This window comes from Poecilia mexicana, unplaced genomic scaffold, assembly GCF_051168715.1.
Source record: "Poecilia mexicana isolate PSO_F unplaced genomic scaffold, ASM5116871v1 scaffold_17, whole genome shotgun sequence".
NCBI lineage: Eukaryota > Metazoa > Chordata > Actinopteri > Cyprinodontiformes > Poeciliidae > Poecilia > Poecilia mexicana.
The window spans coordinates 28,651,043-28,659,760 of NW_028263386.1; the positions used below are offsets into that span (position 1 = coordinate 28,651,043).

General features: G+C 42.2%; 1 long non-coding RNA gene across 2 annotated transcripts; it reads right to left on the minus strand.

Moving 5' to 3' along the window:
- Positions 1 to 1,195: 1,195 nt before the first annotated feature.
- LOC148154851 (uncharacterized) lies at positions 1,196 to 5,779 on the minus strand. 2 transcript variants are annotated; one of them, XR_015765863.1, is made up of 3 exons: positions 2,820 to 5,779; positions 2,089 to 2,228; positions 1,196 to 1,298 (listed from the first exon to the last, which is right to left on the minus strand). It is a non-coding gene; the product is annotated as an uncharacterized LOC148154851 (long non-coding RNA). The 2 variants fall into 2 exon arrangements; XR_015765862.1 differs by having other exon boundaries at positions 2,089 to 2,244.
- Between the last annotated feature and the right edge of the window lie 2,939 nt (positions 5,780 to 8,718).

The window sequence follows — 8,718 nt, forward strand, 5'->3', positions numbered from 1 at the left end:
CATATGGATTTGCCCAGGTAGATTTAAATGGGTGCTGACTGGGTTTTCAGTGGGGCCCAGATGGGTAACTTACATGAGGCCCATCTTGGCCCCACTTGGGAGCTTTCATTTTTACCTGGGCCCCAACTGGGTCTAAACTGGGCTAGAATATGGGCACCAAGTGGGTTTGTCCACGGGTTCCATGGTGGCCCCACATGGGTTTGCCCAGGTAGATTTAAATGGGTGCTGACTGGGTTTTCAGTGGGGCCCAGATGGGTAACTTACATGAGGCCCATCTTGGCCCCACTTGGGAGCTTTCATTTTTACCTGGGCCCCAACTGGGTCTAAACTGGGCTAGAATATGGGTACCAAGTGGGTTTGTCCACGGGTTCCATGGTGGCCCCACATGGGTTTGCCCAGGTAGATTTAAATGGGTGCTGACTGGGTTTTCAGTGGGGCCCAGATGCCTCATTCCAGTAGGAACAATGGGGTCTTTCTCACCTAACCTGAAAGTGAATTACATTAATAGATATACAATCTTAATCAACAAACCAAAGTATTAAAATGCTTTAGCACAAAACCTGCATTAAAGAAAAAGAGATGAAAAATGTCTTTTGGTCAAGGTTTTTATTTGGTAATTTAAAATATTCAGTTTTTTTAACTCGTCAATTATAAGAGCTTTATTGACACAGAGCAAATGATGCCACAAGAAATGCACTGGCAAAAGAAATCTACAAAATTATTCATATGGCAGATTTGAAAATAACAGAAACTAGTTTAATATAACAAATGTATAAACATAGATCTATATGTAGATATATAATTATCTATATAACTAGATTTCTAGCTATGTAAATATATATTTATCTCTATATATATAGATCTATATATCTAGTTATATTTCTAAATAACTATATCTTGTTATCTAGATAACTATGCATCTAGTTATGTAAATATGTATAGATACATAAATGTATATAGATCTATATCTAGATATGCAACTATATAGATAGATCTGTACATCTATATATAAATACATATAAATATATATCAACACACACACACACACACACACCTACATAGCTCTTTCACACTACATTTTTGTCAAATATTTTTAATAACCTATATGCCACACTCGAAAGCTCTCATACATCATTGTAACTGTCCATCTTGGAACCTGCCCACCTGAGTCTGAGCTGGCTCTAGTCGCTCTAACTTTTCTATTTCCACCTCTGTCCGGGGCTCCAGTAACCCACTTCGAGTGCCTTTTCCGTATCTTTGTGTGATTCCGTGGATGGATCCATTTCTTTTAAGTGCCCCTAAAAAACAAGCAAAGGTAGAAATTGCATTAGTGTTTTACTTTTAGTACAATGTAACATTAATGAAATGTGCATCTCTTCCCCTTCAAGGGGCAGAAATGCTTGCAGGGATCTGCCAAAATCAAAGCACTCTGGAGTCATTATTATTATGTACATAGAGGTGTGCAGATCGATCAGCAATCATAATCGGTTAATTTCCGTGAAAATGTGTTTGATTGGTGATCGCTGATCACGGCCTCTTGTTGCAGATCACCTGTATCTCATTCGCAGCCTGTGTGTGCAGCTGATCTACTCTTTCCGTCACACTGCGCAGACTTTTTAATTTTGCCAGATAACATGTTATCATTTATACCTAAAGTGAAAAAATAACAGCCAATCCAGATGATCGGCAGAGATGAGCCCCATGGGTGATCGGTATCAGAATTGGAAGCAAAAAACCTGATCGGAGCATCCCTAGTACACACACTATATTCTTATTGTAAATTTAAAATATATTAATGTATATAAATCAACTACTGACATAAAGGTTCTATCATGGTCTTGTATATTTTGTTAATACTGTTTGAAATGCAAACAATATTACCTTCAAATTTTGTCAGCAATCAAATCTTTAAGTTCTTGAGAGCACAGTGAAAGAATACTATGTGAATTAAACCAAAAATTGAAGTCTCAGTTTTTAATCTTAAGAAAAAAAAAAAAAAAAAGATTACTAAAAATGAACAAAAGGCATAAGACAACCAAAATTAACAAATGTTCAAGAAAAAACGTGAATATAAAAACTGATCTTTACCATACAAAACATCAGAGACGCAGGTCCCGGAACTTGTTTCCTATGTCGGCCAAACAGGTTGAACTGGAGGGCCAATTCAGGGGACATGAGGAATCACACAGCTTGTTGTACTGCATCATCTAAGGACCCTCCTCCAATTTCTGCAACCATGACAACCTTAAGTATAATGACAATTACAAGACAACATTTTAAAATCAGGACACATGATACATTTAGTTTTTATTAATTGATTTGTTATAAGCTATATATTGTTTCACACATATATAGTTTATAAGCTTACTTTTTATACATGAACAAAATGCCAATTGTTAATGTCTGTATCAATTTAAGTCAATAAATTTTGAAGGATTAGAAGGAAAAAGTAAAGCAAGGAGAACCAAATGGGTAAAAGAACTGAGAGCAGCTCAAATGACAACCAGGGAGACAGAAGATCTAGAGCAGTGGTTCTTAGCCTTTTTTGAGGTACCGAACCCCCCAGTTTCATATGCGCATTCACCGAACCCCCCCCCCCCCCTTGCCCCATCCCTGCGCTCCTCCGCAGCACTGATTGGCTAAGCAATGTAACGTGATCCTCCGCAGCAAATGATGGCAAAGCGGCGCATCACGACTTTACACAAGTTTTTTTTCCCTCCGCGGCAGAGGCTCCGCCGAACCCCTGGGGTTCAATCGAACCCAGGTTAAGAACCACTGATCTAGAGTTGTGTGTTACAGAAGTCCCTGTTCCACGTTACCTTCTACGTCGCTTTTCTGGAATATCATTATCTCTTTGAAGATCTGATGTCACTTCTGCCCTTGCAAGCCTTCTTCACGCTTCTCCATAGTAGTCTGTAGAAAATAATTTTTTAAAAAGTATTAAAACATTGGTAAATCTAAAGCTCCCATTTGCATTGACCAAACAAATGGCTAGTTGAGACCTAAACACCCACTTGTCATGTTTTTTGCAGTCAAACGATGACAGAATAAAACGCTTTAAAATGTCACTTACACAATAAAACAAACATGATTTTAAAATATTTACTACTATGCCTTCATTCTATTTACAAAAAAGCTTTTATGCCAAATATACTGAAACCACATGGGCCCCATTTCGTGTTGCCCATTTCTGTCCCATTCTCAGTTAGCCCACAATAATGCTGAATACAGTCTACATTTAGCCCAAATGGGCTGACAATATGGGTCCCATTTTAGGTTAAACATATGGGCCTCCTGTAGTTAGCCCAGACAAAACCCATGCCCATTCATCATTACCTATCTAGCCCATAACGACACGATTCAATGCAGTTTCATGAAGAAAAAAATATAATAATAATTAAAAATGCACAATTAATGGATCCCAGCTATGCATGCTGGCTTAATTGGCTGCGAGAAAGATTGTTAAAAACCCATGTACACAGAATGAAAGCGAAGTAGTTACTCTTTATAAATAATGTAAGTGGTTTTATCGTGTCAAGGTACTTTAAAAGCAACCTCCGCTAGCAACGTAGATTCATTAGTGAACCGATTTTATTCTGCCGCGTTGGCGCTCAAATTTACCGGTGAATGGCGCCGCAGCGTATTTGAAAATGATCTGGCCCAGAACAGTTTGAAATCGCTCTGCATCCAAATATTCTTACCTCAATAATGGCAAATGACTTATTGTGTGTGTTTTAACAATATAAAAAAAATCACCTAAAAGAAAAACAACAAAAAAAGCCAAAAAAAAGAAGAAACAACTAATTAGGTCTTTCGGGGTACTCCGGTCATCCGAACCATTACGAGCAACAAATGTTTTAACTAGCGATTTAAAATCTCTCCCTAAAATTTGATACAATACAGACAAAACAGACAGAAGTGTACTTACAGATTCTTTAGTAGAAGGCCAGCGAACCTGCAGACTCCGCGCCAACGGACTGATGGGACTACGTTTGATTTTGAAACCGCATATCCATCCGCAGTTAACAATTGTACGTTCTCCAAGAAACACGAGATTAATTTTGAGAGTAATACATCGGTTTAACAAATGTAAAACCGATGTAGCACTCACAAATTTTCTCAATAAAAATAAATAAATATAGTCGTCCTTATTCAAATGTGTTTTGGAACTACTTTCTTTAGTGGATGTGTAAAGTATCTACTTCAATTCACCAACCTTTATTGGCAACGGTGCCAGAGAAAAAATGAACAAAAAGGTTAAAAAGATTATTGAAAAAAGATTAAAAGATATAAAAAATAATCATTAATAGAAATGTTTAGTTTTTTTATTTTATTTATGCTGACAACTTGGAAAATGTTTACAGATGAAAAAACAGATGCTAAAAATTTTACTCTTGTCTTTCTCACTTGAGTTTTGTTTGAATTCATTTTCTAAACATTTTGTAATATTTTTCACGATGATCTGATCTGAACTATTTCTCCAAATAAGAATTAAGTCCTTCTGTGAAAAAGCTGCAATGAACACTTTGGATGTCTGAACATCCTATTGATAATAAAATAAAATTAAATTACATTTAAAAAAAGAAGCAAGGACAAAAGTCCACTCTGAACCATTACCTATTTTGAGTGAGCAGCAGAAGATTATGCATATTTAACAGATAATGTCACAAAAATGTTAGGACATCTGGACTGTTCTAGTGTAAAATAATAAAAAGTAAAATGCTAGGACTTCAAAGTGTAGCTTGAACAATACTGAACTGGTTTAAAAAATAAAGCATTGAAGCATATTTTGGTCTTCTGGAACCCTAGTGTAATGTCGGTTTTAGTAAATGAGCCAGACACAGAAATCATGTAGTGAGCATGGTTCAAATACAATAACTCTTTATGACCTCCAAGACGAGGTAACCATCCAAGGAGAGCTTTTCATTTTGTAGAAAGCTTATACAATTGCTTCAACAATTTACCTTTTATCAGCTCCAATACAGGCCAACTGAGTAACAATTTCCTTAGCTAAAGGCCATCAATCTGACATCTCATAATTTTTTTCAAAGTTTTTATAATCTTGCTCTTGCAGCTTTTGCTTTTGACATATAGTAAAAAGTTTAAAAGTGACAGGGTAACCACATTGTCTAATCAGATTTAAAAAAAATTTTCCCATTACCCCACATGAAAAAGGATTTAGGTCTACATTTTCCTGCCCAGGTCTAACCCATGTATGGTCAGCCCATGCTTATGTCATGTGGGTTCAGTGTGGTCAGCCCACATGGGCTTCCCATGTTGGGCCCATGATACTGAAACTACATGGGCCCCACATAGTGTTGCCCATTTTTGCCCCATCCCCAGTTAGCCCACATAAAAAAGGAATGGGGCCTACATACGCATGCCCAGGTCCAACCCATGTACGGTCAGCCCATACTTATCTCATGTGGGTTCAGTGTGGTCAGCCCACATGGGCTTCCCATGTTGGGCCCATGATACTGAAACTACATGGGCCCCACATAGTGTTGCCCATTTTTGCCCCATCCCCAGTTAGCCCACATAAAAATGGAATGGGGCCTACATATGTATGCCCAGGCCCAACCCATGTACAGTCAGCCCGTGCTTATGTCATGTGGGTTCAATGCAGTCAGCCCATATGGGTCCCACATAGTGTTGCCCATTTCTGCCCAATCCCCAGTTAGCCCACATAAAATAGGATTAGGGTCTACATTTTCCTGCCCAGGTCCAACCCATGTACGGTCAGCCCATACTTATCTGGTTTCTATGCAGTCAACCAACATGGGCTTCCCATGTTGGGCCCATGATACTGAAACTACATGGGCCCCACATAGTGTTGCCCACTTCTGCCCCATCCCCAGTTAGCCCACATAAAAATGGAATGGGGCCTACATACGCATGCCCAGGTCCAACCCATGTACGGTCAGCCCATACTTATCTCATGTGGGTTCAGTGTGGTCAGCCCACATGGGCTTCCCATGTTGGGCCCGTGATACCGAAACTACATGGGCCCCACATAGTGTTGCCCACTTCTGCCCCATCCCCAGTTAGCCCACATAAAAAAGGAATGGGGCCTACATAGGCATGCCCAGGTCCAACCCATGTACGGTCAGCCCATACTTATCTCATGTGGGTTCAGTGTGGTCAGCCCAAATGGGCTTCCCATGTTGGGCCCGTGATACCGAAACTACATGGGCCCCACATAGTGTTGCCCACTTCTGCCCCATCCCCAGTTAGCCCACATAAAAAAGGAATGGGGCCTACATAGGCATGCCCAGGTCCAACCCATGTACGGTCAGCCCATACTTATCTCATGTGGGTTCAGTGTGGTCAGCCCACATGGGCTTCCCATGTTGGGCCCGTGATACTGAAACTACATGGGCCCCACATAGTGTTGCCCACTTCTGCCCCATCCCCAGTTAGCCCACATAAAAAAGGAATGGGGCCTACATACGCATGCCCAGGTCCAACCCATGTACGGTCAGCCCATACTTATCTCATGTGGGTTCAGTGTGGTCAGCCCACATGGGCTTCCCATGTTGGGCCCGTGATACCGAAACTACATGGGCCCCACATAGTGTTGCCCACTTCTGCCCCATCCCCAGTTAGCCCACATAAAAAAGGAATGGGGCCTACATAGGCATGCCCAGGTCCAACCCATGTACGGTCAGCCCATACTTATCTCATGTGGGTTCAGTGTGGTCAGCCCAAATGGGCTTCCCATGTTGGGCCCGTGATACCGAAACTACATGGGCCCCACATAGTGTTGCCCACTTCTGCCCCATCCCCAGTTAGCCCACATAAAAAAGGAATGGGGCCTACATACGCATGCCCAGGTCCAACCCATGTACGGTCAGCCCATACTTATCTCATGTGGGTTCAGTGTGGTCAGCCCACATGGGCTTCCCATGTTGGGCCCGTGATACTGAAACTACATGGGCCCCACATAGTGTTGCCCACTTCTGCCCCATCCCCAGTTAGCCCACATAAAAAAGGAATGGGGCCTACATACGCATGCCCAGGTCCAACCCATGTACGGTCAGCCCATACTTATCTCATGTGGGTTCAGTGTGGTCAGCCCACATGGGCTTCCCATGTTGGGCCCATGATACTGAAACTACATGGGCCCCACATAGTGTTGCCCACTTCTGCCCCATCCCCAGTTAGCCCACATAAAAATGGAATGGGGCCTACATAGGCATGCCCAGGTCCAACCCATGTACGGTCAGCCCATACTTATCTCATGTGGGTTCAGTGTGGTCAGCCCACATGGGCTTCCCATGTTGGGCCCGTGATACCGAAACTACATGGGCCCCACATAGTGTTGCCCACTTCTGCCCCATCCCCAGTTAGCCCACATAAAAAAGGAATGGGGCCTACATAGGCATGCCCAGGTCCAACCCATGTACGGTCAGCCCATACTTATCTCATGTGGGTTCAGTGTGGTCAGCCCAAATGGGCTTCCCATGTTGGGCCCGTGATACCGAAACTACATGGGCCCCACATAATGTTGCCCACTTCTGCCCCATCCCCAGTTAGCCCACATAAAAAAGGAATGGGGCCTACATACGCATGCCCAGGTCCAACCCATGTACGGTCAGCCCATACTTATCTCATGTGGGTTCAATGTGGTCAGCCCACATGGGCTTCCCATGTTGGGCCCGTGATACTGAAACTACATGGGCCCCACATAGTGTTGCCCACTTCTGCCCCATCCCCAGTTAGCCCACATAAAAAAGGAATGGGGCCTACATAGGCATGCCCAGGTCCAACCCATGTACGGTCAGCCCATACTTATCTCATGTGGGTTCAATGTGGTCAGCCCACATGGGCTTCCCATGTTGGGCCCGTGATACCGAAACTACATGGGCCCCACATAGTGTTGCCCACTTCTGCCCCATTCACAGTTAGCCCACATTAATGCTGAATGGGGCCCATATGTTTAGCCCAAATGGGCCAGCCCAAGTGGGCCCCATTTTAGGTTACCATATCGGTCCCATACAGTTAGCCCAGATAAAACCCATGCCCACTCATAACCCATGTAGCCCACATCAAACCCAAGTGGGGCCCACCTATCCATGCTGGCTGGGTTTCGCTGAGATAAAGCGTTTTTGGCTTCTGACCTTCTGATGAATTGCAACATAAGCAGATCAACTAATTTCAGTTTAATACAGTCAGATCTAATGCTGCTCAGCATTTCGGAGCTGTCCAACAACTAACAAGGCTGAAAATTGAATGTAAAGCTGCAAATTCACAGATAGTCCATTTTTGACTTCTTTCGCTGAGATAAAGCGTTTTTGGCTTCTGGCTTGCTTATCATTGGGAACATAAGCAGATCAACTAATTTCAGTTTAATACAGCCAGATCTAGTGCTGCTCAGCATTTCGGAGCTGTCCAACAACTAACAAGGCTGAAAATTGAATGTAAAGCTGCAAATTCACAGATAGTCCATTTTTGACTTCTTTCGCTGAGATAAAGCGTTTTTGGCTTCTGGCTTGCTTATCATTGGGAACATAAGCAGATCAACTAATTTCAGTTTAATACAGCCAGATCTAGTGCTGCTCAGCATTTCGGAGCTGTCCAACAACTAACAAGGCTGAAAATTGAATGTAAAGCTGCAAATTCACAGATAGTCCATTTTTGACTTCTTTCGCTGAGATAAAGCGTTTTTGGCTTCTGACCTTCTGATGAATTGCAACATAAGCAGATCAACTAATTTCA